Raw genomic sequence first — 12,642 nt, 5'->3', positions numbered from 1 at the left:
TCATTTAATCTTCTCTTCCATGAGCAACTACTGCAACGAGCTATATTTGCCGCTCGCCCTCGCTTATAGATCGGATATCAGTTACGTTAATCTTAATATTTATTACTATTGTTCTGTCTCGCGCACTTCTCTCCCCATTTTAACAGCAATAATTATCGCCCCGGGTCAAGGGTTGAGGGCAAAGTGTGTTTTACAATCTTAGGAGTACATCACTTGTTCACGTGCAGTTGCATGTTTCCTATTCCGTTTGTTTCTTGCCAATCGATATCTTTAATATATACTTATTCGTATAATTTTTAGATTCACCGAAATTGATCGCGATTAACAAAAATTCCGCTGAGAAGTTGCTCGGTACTCGATATAATTAGATGGGTAAATATTGAGTGAAATTAGAGCGACGGTTTTCGCCGGAAATAGTTAATAAATTTGCACTTGTACGTACAAATTTATTACGGTGTTTCGTCGATATAACCCGATAAAGTTCCGAGCGCTAAGCGTTTGCCTTTCGCATCGGATACTCGAACATCCGGCTAGCGAGATTAATCGATAATTTCAATTTTACGCGTTAAGCATAAGCTCTCATCCCCTGACCTGGTTTCAGGTTCGTGCAGACTGCCCGCTTGTTGTCGCCGTGTGGGTGCATTCGCGTAACAATACAGTCGTTCGAAACATATAAAGGAAGGCATCAACGAGTATGAGCGACTGCTTCTATATGTACACAAGCAATTAACGTCTCTCTTTCTCTCCTTCTCCCTCTATAGGTATATATATGTCTGCCTAAAAACGCGCGCGGTGATAGGAGGATCGTCTGTCAAAAACTTTTGCGGGAACCCCGGCGGGGGAGGGCCGGTAAGGGTCGAATAAAAAATATCAGTTCGAAAAATCGCGAATCTGCGTCGGCGAATGCGTTAACGTCTATTCCTGAGATTCAACGAATAAAGAGCGCTGCGAGTGCCGTGTCGCGGGACCCGTATCCGTCAATTGTCACGCCTCGTGATTCGAGAGGCATTTACCCGCCTCGGGCAGGCCGCGGATCAATTGCGCGAATTACGGCCCGGTTAATTAGCGGCGCGCGGATCTGCGTTTTCGCGCGCATCACGATAGTCTACGCGTGATCGAGTATTTTGGTGGATGGTTCACCGTCGTTGATGCACCTTGATATGAAGTAGAAACTGATATGCGAATGTTATTCGTTCACGCACACCGTAAATCCGTCGTACCGTTAAACGCACGAGCACGTGCACATAACTGTCGCGAAGGGACAGCACGAACCTTCTGCACATAGGTGAACTCGCTTTGGGCCGGTTGTCTCCAACGCTCCTCACTCCGAGGACGCTATCCTCAACTCAATCTCGAGACACGCGGACGTGTCGCGATTAACGCGTTCGCGAGAAACCAAGTTAACGAGTGACAACAGCGGGAGAACGGATTCGCAAGAGAACGAGGTGTAATTTGTTGATATTATTATTATTATATCATTGAAACGATTCTGTACGCGGAAGAAAATGTTGCTCGATTTTAACGCGATACCTTATTTGATTTCGAATAATCGAACGTAACCGCGCGTAATGCGTATTGGAGACCCACCGGCTTTATGCATTGTCCTACAGGGCGGAACACGTGCGCTCGCGCGCGCGCGCGCGCACACACATACGTTGCGCTGACGTGCCTGCCAATAATATGCGTGTGTGTATATAGTAAGGCTATCTCGCCTACGTGTAATCGTAAATCTATATGCTGCTGCTCGCCTATGCCTTGCGATAAAATACTATACGTAGGTATGCTTATGCCACTTATTGTGTGTGCTTCCTCCCATTTTCAACTCGTTAATCGTTAATGCCTACTTATGTTACAATCGATCGAGTGCGCTGGCGGCCTCACCGATGTCGATTTACGTCCTCCCCTTTTCTCTCGCGATAGCCCGAGCGCGATCGAATTCTCGTTTTGCGTGACCTTTTCTTTTTCTTTTTTTTCGTCCGTCGCGTTCGGTCCCGATGACTCCGATAATCGTGCGGCTCGCACCTGCAATGCGCGAAAGTCGCTTGTCGGTGCAATTATGAATATCGTGGAAAATAATTCACATACATATACATTACACACATTTACTCGATGACGCGTGTCGAGGAACTTGCGCGCCAATGGCGAATAAGTATGCGACGTAAGTTTTCGGATATTTTCCTCGCGACGTTTTGAACGTGCGTATAACATTTCGCAGCCCGTATGTTAACAACATATAATTCAACAGTAGATATTACGCACGTTGTATCCGCGAATATATGCGAGTTTTGTGTACGACTCACGTCGAGCGTTTAATAATCGACAAAAAATACGTAGAGATGTTCAAGACGAAAATATTAAAAAAAATGGATTATTATATATGTAAAAGAAACTTGATAACAGCCATAATATGATTAGCGGTGTTTAAGAGTGGAAGTAGAGCCGGATACTCATCAATAATATGCCAATGCGCACGCAAGGCATATATAAAAAAAGGAGGGGAGTATATCAATAACTAAACTATTTCAATATGTACATGAGGAAAAGAAAATAAAAAATATTGCGAACGGAAGTTTGTATTTGAGAAAATAGGTATCCATATATTTTAATTAATATATGCTTAAAAGAGAGAGTAAATGTAATAATATATATATATATATATATACTGAATAGTCAATAATATTAATAATTAATAATAATAATAATAATAATGTGTATATGTTAGAATAACAAAATAAATCTTACATAACTTAAGTATATACTGCGTAAGGATGATGATAAAAATTAATGGTATACAATTAAAAGAGAAACAAAGCACCGTCATCACATCGGGGCGGCGTTCGAATTCGGAGCAAATTCGCGTGCCCCTAAGGAACTTTAGTCCGGAAACAATATAGTGACACGTGGATCCGTATGTGTATAAGTACCTAAATAATTATTGTACATCTGACGTTCCTTTTTTTGCTCCCCGTTATTTTCTTACACGCGTTTCGCCATTCGTATCCGCGCGGGGCGTTCACGCATTATGCAAATCTGCTGCTGAAAGTCGCATGCACGCACACATCCACACACACACACACACACACGCATCCATGCACGCTGCTTCCAATCATAACGATAGTAACCCTAATATCTTGTACTTTGTTAAAGTGCTTGCCAATTACACGTTGTGTATCCGTAAATATATGTATATATATATATATATATATATATATATATATATATATATATATTTATGTATGTATATATTATATAAAATTAACGAACGATAATATTGTATATACGCATACACGCTCGGAACAACCTCGACAGGATTACTTAACTCTTTGTAACTCTTTTAATACTGTCAATGTTTTCTACTAAATGAGAAGATAAAGTAATCCCGGACCTCGCGGGAAATCGATCGAAACTATCGACAGCTTCTAAAATAGAAACGAGCATTTTATTACTTCTACATTCGTGCGTTAGCGTCCGCTTATAGCGGCTATAGCTCTTCACACTCGATTATTGCTCGTGCGTCCTCTATCTTTTACTGCTAATCGTATTTGGACCGCTATCATTTCGTCCGTTATGCAACGGAGAACGATCCCGGTGAACTCTCTATACATGCTGTCGATGCAAATAAATAAATATTATGCGTAAGCAATATTATGCAAAATGTTAAAACATATATGTCGATACAATGATTATTATCGCGGGTGTTCTGTCTTTTGAAATCTTTTAAAGAATTTCGCCAAGTAGTTCATTTAAGCTCTTCATTAAAATCTACCGTACGATATATCAAATATATTCTTATAATAATGAGATTCCATTTTCTTTTAAATAAATATATGCGTTTTTTTTTTAATTCTAAAAACAATTTTGAGATTTATTAATGCGCACAAGTTAGAATTAATATGCACCATCGTCCATGAATCCTATGACAAAGATTCTTGATTATCTGTCACGCGAGACATATCCCCGGAAGTGCAATAAAATAGATAATATATAACTTTCCTGCTAATTAAGTGCAATAAAATAGATAATATATAACTTTCCTGCTAATTAAGTTAAGTTATTAAGTTAATTTATACGATGAATAGCCTTTATTCCTATAGACGATGCAATTTTACGCTTTGCTATGAGATTTCCGAACGATAGTGCACTTGTCCCCACGCGCAGCTTCGTGCTCCAGATACGAGTAGCAAGAAAGGAGAGAGCTAACGCGAAAATGCGAGGGACGTGAAGAACGGACTAAAAAAAGAATGATTCCCGACGTGGAAATAAATCCGCAAAGTTCGCGCATCGATCCGCACGCCTATTTCTGATTCGCCGCATTCGTCACGTCGCGCGTCGCGCCTAACGCGTCCGACGACGCCGAAAGAGAGAGGGCGAGAAAGTCCACTTGTCGGTAAGCTGCCTTCCTTGCGTAGGAACTCTAACTAGGAATTAATCTATTACTCGATATGTGTGTATTGCATCATGACACCATCTGGCAAGAGGATAAATTGCGCTTCATATTTACAGGCGCGTCTCCGCGTCTCTAGGTCGCGCATCGCGCCGCCTCTACTCGCGAGATATGCGAGACGCAAGAACGTAACTACACGGAACCCGAGATATTATAATTAGACGGCGAATAGTTCGAAGTCGGAAACGCGTGATTCTAGATATCCATGCACTCACACTTTGTGCATCCATCTCTGTGCCATTCTCTTTCCTGTAATATTCTCATTAACTCGATAGCAACAACATGATTTACAATGAGTATAAATTCGCGTTTTGTAATGGAGCTCTCTCTTCCCGTTAAATAAAAATAGTTACAGATATCATAAAAATTTCGAATAACATTTACTAATTTTTTTTAACTACCTTGAAACATTGTATGCAAAAAGTCAACGATCAGAAAAGATTTTTATCAATCTGTATGTTTGTTCTGTGATGAAAGATTTCGAATTTGAGCGGCACGGACATGAGAAACTGGATATATGACACATTAAACATATAAACGTCAGTACATAGGTACGGCCATTCAGGATTATACACTCGTCCTGTTACGTTCCTACGTCTGTGATTCTACCAGCAGACTTTTCGCCAAACATACTGACGCGCGTCGCGCGGGATTAGCGCGAGAACTTAAGTATTACGCTTCTATATGTATACGAACGAAAAATCTCACAACGCATGCGGACGGAAGTAGGTACGGTGGAAACGCAATCGGTCGGTCGGGTTCCACGGATTACGGTTCGAGAGATATTACGCACAAGACTGGCCTGCATCAAGTTTTGGATATCTTGAAAAATTGCCTTCGTCATAATCACGCTCTACATGGCGCGTTACAACGGTTATTACGATATTACACGTTCCAGTATAAGTACGAAGCTAAATCTAGACTATGTACAGTTGAATTAGAACGGGTTTTTAGGAACTTCAGAACAGAAACTCAAAAGCTACTACGAAACTAAGTTAGGATCCTCGACGACGGCGCGGCGGGGATGGGAGACCTGCGAAGATGTAACATTTTTTTCTAGGATCTCCAAAAGCCGGAGTCGGAGCTGTCCCTCTAATTTCCGGTTCACCATGTTCCCGATGATAATAAATTAAGGATAAATTAGAAGCATTTCCTACGTAAAATATATGCGATATAGGAGCTTCGTGCGATCTTAAACGATACATTCAGTATTTTTGGCCAAAGTCGCTCTTAAACGGAACAAAAGCCTAAGTGTGTACGTGTGTGTATGTGTATGTATGTGTTGCATGACGAATACTTATACAACATATACATAAAAATTCTCCCTATGTACAATACAGTCCGACGTACAATAATATCCGAGGCACGTGCATTTTCTCGTGAGGATTCGCGGCAAAGAGATGAGATCGAATAGAAAATTGCCAATCGAAAGGAAGCGGGAAAGAGGGCGAGAGGGATAGAATGTTAACAAAATATATAAAGCGGTCGATTTAGCTAAAGATTTTCTTTGACACGTTACGAACCTTTCACCGCCGTAAATAATTAATTGTGATCGATATGATCTAGAACAAATGCACCAGTGACTGACCTGTCATAGAAATATCGTTATATAATTTAATTTCTGTCCTAAATAGGAATGTCATTTCGCTGCATTATCGTATCGTTCATAATTCTGTCGTTTATTTTTTTAGAAAGAGTAAATTTAGATTATTCTATATAACTACAGAGACGACAGAGGATACAGTGGTCATCCACCGGCGCACCAGCATCTATATATCTAACTGCATCTATATAAAATATCTATGATCGTGAGGCACGAAGTGCCTCGGAGCGAATTTCACGGAGTGAAAGAAGATTCCTCTGAAATAGGAGAGCCTTAGAGCAACATCGCCGCTAGGAAACTAAACGTCAACTCGTATTTACTCTCCTTTCTTCTCTCTCTCTCTCTCTCTCTCTCTCTCTCTCTCGCGTATACACGAGCCGTTGGATGACTTAAAACCTAGGTTAATTGGAACTTTGCTAACTGATTGTACCCTACGCCAGCGGTGCACGTCGTGCCGCTCATTAATTCTCCTCTCGATTGCACTTTAACGGACGAGATCGCCCGTATCCCGCGTTCTGCGTTCGCGGCGCGAATAATTGCGACTCCGCGCTTCCGCGACGCGTATCGTTGCGTAAACGGGACGACCCCGGAATTCGGCGAGCGACGTAAAACCGCGGACGAGTCTCTCGAAGAAATCTCACTACGCGAGTTAACGATAATGGGCGAGGCGACGATTCCAGTCCTACGACGATTTTATCTTACACGAACGAAGTATACGATGAACGAAACAATGTCGCGACGTTGAACGTTGTTCGCGAAGTAGGTCCGAATTTCCGCTGACCGTCTCTACCGAATTTCGCGAATGCCGGAGCCATGCGCAGTGTATCAACGATTTCGTACAACGCGAGATGCGAAGAACATAGGTATCTATGGCAAGCACCGTTTCCCACGCACCGAAGGATGTGAAAACTTGACTTTTGTGTGTCTATAATTGTTTGTCTAATTCCGGATAATACGGAAAATGAGGATGCGAGTAGAAAATCCGAAACGTTTGAGCATCACTGTCCAATTTATCTGTCGTGACACGCGCGCACAAAACACACGCGTTTACGTGTTCGTAAACGATGCGATAACGCACGACGGTCGCGCCGGCGTGCGTTATATACTCCTTCGCGTTCATTGTATTTTTACGATTGCAAGGTTACGCCCGCGGAATCCTCCGATTAGCATTTAGCATTTTCCTTGCACGACCGATTCGATCGGACTCCGAGCGGATAACAGACGCGACGCAAAAAGAATCGTCGACGATAACGACGGTGTTTACGGAAAAACCTCCTCGTGGCTGTTTACCACGATCGAGACGATAAAAAAGTGCGTAACTTCGCGCGATTACGCGAAAAATTAACGCAACTAAGCGCATTCGAACGCGAAAGATTGCGACCGAGTCGCGAGCCGGCGATATAAATGTCAAGTGACTCTGTGATTCATATTTTATCTTTACTCATCTTTTCTTCTCGCGATATTATGTCCCCGCCGCGATTATACGCAAATCGGCGACGAATTAATATTTTCAACAATATTGTTACTGACGACTATCGAAATGGAGCACACAGAAGATGAAAAAGGAACGTAAATGAGCGTGGGAAGTAAAAATAATCTCTGGTGGACAACACGAATTGTGTGTGAATGTAAATATATACTTTTAAACCCAACATATCGACTTTCCTTCATTTCTGCCGCACAATCCCCTTGCTAAATAAAATCTCGACATGATTGTTTTGCATAATGATTAGAACAATTCTGATTCCCGTAATTCTCTTTATCTATCGTCAGCGATTGCGTGAAATACGTGAGAGATTCCCATTCTGTTTGGCCAGATTCAATTTATGTTGCGAAATACGACTTTTTTTCATTTCTCACGTGATCTTTTTTGCTAAATAAAATCTTGACGTACTTGGTTTGCATAATGCAAAAATTCATTGATTAGAACAATTCCAATTTCCGTTGTTCTTTTTATCTATCGGTCAGCGGTAAAAAATGCGCAAGAGATTCCCATTCCGTTTGGTCAGATTCAATTTATGTTGTGAAATACGACTAACTGAATAAGTTAATGAATGAATATGTGAATGCAGAATGATGTCCAGACACGAAGAATTCGCGAATCGCGCGATAGAAATGGTCGCCGTGTTCGAGGTTCGAGTCTCAAATATAGAGTTACGAGCTTATTGAGAGAGAGAGAGCGCGCGCTTGCCATGTTTAATTCGCGATATCATTATTTTAATACCGCGAGCGGACGGACGGATAGACGCGTCGCCGTCTGTTGTGTAATGCCGTGTGTTGCGCGAGGATTTAATTAATCGTATTCCGGAATTTACAACCCGCTGACAGCATTTTTAATACGGTATTTGGAAACTTTATGATTCATTTGCCAAACGCCAACTCTAATCAGGCTCGTTCAGAATCGCGGCGCAGGGACTTTCATTTCAATGTACTCTCTCCGGTTGCCAGTCATTAACGGCACCGTCACTCGTAAATATTAATTAAAATCCCGTTTTCAGAGGAATGCCGATTTGCCGGACGAATATTCTAATTAAAGCTACGCGCTCTCGAGACCGGCGGGACTCGTATATCGCGGGTGAATGAAACTCTCATCCTTCTGTCCGTCGAAACAAATTAATTCGCGCGATAGATGCGCGCAATACTTTAAATGCTATATCTTTTTGTTTACACGGGTGCAAAATAAATCACGCTTGTGTTCGATTTCGAATAAATAATCAAAGATTTATATTTTGTACAACAGAGTAAAATTTCTACTTAAAAAATACGGAAGTATTTTATCTCGAATACACTTCCGTTCGCGTCTACGTCTCCCAAGGGTATAAGGCAAAATCAATTTTTAATAACTCGGAATCGGACGGCCGAGTGTTAACGTATATTAAGTTTAACGCCGCTCGAGAGATCACAATTAAATCACACGCGTGAAAAACCCGCCCCCTCGAATCGAAAGTTGCAACGTCGAAAGACCAGAGCATATTATATATCTCCGAGATTAAAAACTAAGACAGCGATGGAATGTAAAACGATAAGTGACAAGTGCATTGCGCGCTAATAGAATAGCCCCGATGCAGTCGCGAAATATCACAGAAATCGTCGAGATCGTCATCACCACTGGAGACGTAAACGCGACGATTTCGAAATCAAGAGAAAAGCGATTGATATTCGTGACAGAACGCGCGATTTTTATCGCGCGTCCAAATAAAAACAATTCGTATAGTCATCACAGCTTTGGATAAAAGTCATTTCGCTACCGATTGCGCACTGCGCGTCGCATTTGCCGATCCTAGATATTGAAGACGAGTTAAATTTGTATGCCCAGCGTACGCTGCTAAAACGTACGATATTAAATTAGGAACATGTGCTATAATAATTTTAGATTCTCAAGTGTCCTCCAATGATTAAAAATAATATCCAACAAGATATGAAAAATATCAAAAATATCCAATATTATAAATCATATTCAACTAAAAAACCGTTTTGGCTGAAATTTAAAGTCATTTAAAATTATTTCACTATAAAAATAACCCGGCGCAAAATTTATTTCGAAAACCACCCTTCTCGCATGTGGCGCAGGGCGCGGATTGAGATAACACTTTTCCGAGGTGTACGCGTCAGTTGTTTTTTTTTTACGCGTCTATCGGAGATGACGGTTCGCATTCTAGGATCAACCGTTAAGAGATTATCTACTCGCGGCGATTCGAAGGAGAGCGAAATCGGCTCGCGCGCGTATGTCGGCCGTCGATGCCTCCCCATTCCCCGCAAGGCGATTTCTTCGGTGCCGTTCCGCAGGCCTCCGCGCACGGAATGCGATGAATATTTCAGAGATCGATCGATTTCGAGCGACTCCGCTCGCTCGGCGGGAGGGGGAAAGGGAAGGCCCTTGCAAGGAAAACGACGGAAAGTAAGTGGCTGCTAAATATACAATGCGCTCATCGAATCGGTTAAAAGGAAGAGCCCGAGGAAAAGAGCCTCGTTGCGCGCTCGCCTACAATCGCATACATCGTCGTCTCGGCATGAAAATGTTACTTTCGAGTCGCGAACGCGTTTTCTTCCCGATCGTGTCACCGAATTAAATACCTGCGAGAGAGGGGCGAAAAATAATGATGTTTGTACCTCGCCTTCGAGATCACCGCGCGTGCCGTGACATGTCGTCCTTCGTTCCGAAAAAAAAGCCGTCGGTCGACGGCATTCTGCGGCAATTACCTACCTACTATAGGAACAAGTTATTCATACGTTCCTTTCGAACGTTGGAGGGAGTTCGCTGTGCAAACGGAGGACAATAAGTCATGAGATATAGTTTAACTGCGCTTGAGAGGTAATAACCGCGCGGGCTGACCGTCAACAATGGTTTCGACCTCTGTTAACGTTTTCCTGAAAAAAAAGCGCGTCTCTATCAACAGCCCTTCTTTGCGTAATTACTTTACATTATGTAATTAGGAAAAAAAATGTAAGATTTCGACAATACATAGTTTACGACACTTCGGACTTAGGGGAGAGGAGTGTGTTGCCATTAAAAGCGACAATTGCAAAATTGGTATAATGCATCCTAACAGAGCGTGAGAGTGGAAACACGCGAGCTGACGATCAAATCCTAATTTTATCGATCTCTTCGTGTGAAGAGTTTGGTGGTTATCTCTATCATAATTTTTTATTATTTTAAATTATGTAATTGAAAAAAAATGTAAAGAATTTCGACGAATTAATAGTTTAAACATTCCTGATTAGCGAGATATTTCTCATTAAAAGCTGACAAATTGCAAAATTTGGTTTAATGCTCCAACAGAAATGTTTAAAGGGAACACGCCTGCTACCAAACATCCTGTATTATATCGATCTCTATCGTGGAGGTTTGCGTGGGGTATATACGATATCGTATTCAATTCGCTCACGTTTAACTTCGAGATATTCGGTATACCTTCGCATCGCGAAGATGAAATCCACGTGAGATCCTCATACTTTTTCCGAGATCACGCCCATCCGGGTGTCTCCCCGTTCAAGGGGGGTTAAAGGGGCTATAAATAAATAAAAACGAGCTTGCGAGTGGAACGAAAGGTGGACGTCGTCCGGAGATCGAATCTCAACGCGATTTGATTATCTAACTACCTTACTTAAGGACATAAGTAACGTTAAATAAGAATTAAATTACGAATAAAAAAAAAAGAAGTAACGTAAAAGTGTGTCGCGTAGTCAGGTATTGCACTGTCTCAATGGCCATCGCGTAGTCGCATACTCGTCGCGATTCTCGATCTTCAAGCGGAAAACGTTGCACTGGAAACGATGTCCGAGAGGCCCCGCGGAAATCGCGCTCGATTTCATTCCGAGTCTCGTTGCTACGAGACGAGTCTGCGCATAAACTCGCGAAAGAAACGCACGACGGAGAGTGCGTTTCGCGGACTGTGAACGAAAGACTTGTCGACACATGCGGGACGAGGATTCGATCGGCGTTCTCATTGCGGTGCACAACGCCGTTTTACGTCGTTCGCGTATCGGACGTGTCCATGATTAAACCATCGATTCGCGACGATCGGATCGCAAAAATTAAGTGATGTCATCTTGGAGAAAAATGAGAAACAAACGTTAATCGAAGAGGCCACTAATGCCAGCGCACTCGTAATAAATTCTCTTTTCCTCTCTCTCGCTCTTTTTCACTTTCTCACTCTCTCTGTCACTTTTTCCTATTATGAATTTTATAAACCGCGTGTCCACTGAATTGCACCGCGTAGAATTTCACTAAGTGGACGTTTCCTGTCTTCCCCGCCCACCCTCCCCCCCCCCGACTTCCGGTCGTGTCCTTATCAGCGCGCGCGCGCGCGCATTCTATTTCCACAACCCCCCGTGTGTCAACTGTATAAAATATTCTCAATCATATCAACAACAGTCGCATCGTACATCGTACAACGTCAGTACATTATTACAATAGTTTATAGTTAATCGTAATCAATATAATATTCACAGCATTTTATCAAAATCTCTTAAAAGCACCAACCGTGGCGGCTCAAATTTTCCCCTCTCGCCCCCTCCCCGTTTACCCTTCTCGTTCCGTGTCGCTTTGCCCGTTTTTCTCACCTTTTCTTACCTTTTCTTTAACTAACCCCCATGTCGCTCGTATATGTACGTATGTGTGTATGTGTGTGTGAGTGTGTGTAAAGTGTTGGTATGTGTATATATATGTATATATATACCTTTAATAATTTACCGATATATATATACGTATAATTTATAATATATATATATCTATATATATATATATTTATATATGTATATAATAAGCTTAACGTTTCGTCTTAAAGCACTGATTAAACGAGGGAGCTCGTTATTAACGTGTCCCTCCCCCTGAACACGCGTTTACCAACCATCCTAACCAAAATCACAGGACTAACTAGAAACACCGCCGGCTTCTTGCCCCGTCGCTCGATTATTGGAACCGTTGACGCGGGGAGTCGCGCGTCGCGACGCTCGCGATCAGCAGATGGACGAGAGGAGATGGGTGGTCTTGCTGGAGAATTTGGGAGGAACGTGCGGGGTAGGACTGGTAGGAGTAGAGCAGAATGTGCGGATGCGGGGCGATGTCGAAGGGACGCGTCGCGGCAACGGCGGC

General features: G+C 42.3%; 2 protein-coding genes across 7 annotated transcripts in view; both read right to left on the bottom strand.

Annotated features, from left to right (window-relative positions):
• The window catches only part of Mrpl52 (mitochondrial ribosomal protein L52), a 245,962-nt gene that overhangs the window by 60,438 nt on the left and 172,882 nt on the right, over positions 1 to 12,642 (bottom strand). The window lies entirely within an intron of this gene.
• Positions 1 to 12,642, bottom strand: part of Mamo (zinc finger protein 628-like) — a 61,744-nt gene that overhangs the window by 23,697 nt on the left and 25,405 nt on the right. The window contains exon 4 of one of the 6 annotated variants that reach the window (XM_077418403.1): positions 11,805 to 12,642. This exon is cut by the window's right edge and continues 821 nt beyond it. The exons of the other annotated variants lie outside the window; for them this stretch is intronic. The gene's annotated coding sequence lies outside the window, so the exon portion shown is untranslated. Of the gene's footprint in view, positions 1 to 11,804 lie in introns of those variants that run through there. 6 annotated transcript variants of the gene reach the window in all.

This window comes from Temnothorax americanus, unplaced genomic scaffold, assembly GCF_048541705.1.
Source record: "Temnothorax americanus isolate GAGA-0224 unplaced genomic scaffold, ASM4854170v1 Scaffold5, whole genome shotgun sequence".
Taxonomy (NCBI): Eukaryota; Metazoa; Arthropoda; class Insecta; order Hymenoptera; family Formicidae; genus Temnothorax; species Temnothorax americanus.
The sequence above is the reverse complement of the archived record's forward strand: the minus strand, read 5'-3'. Positions and strand labels throughout refer to the sequence as shown.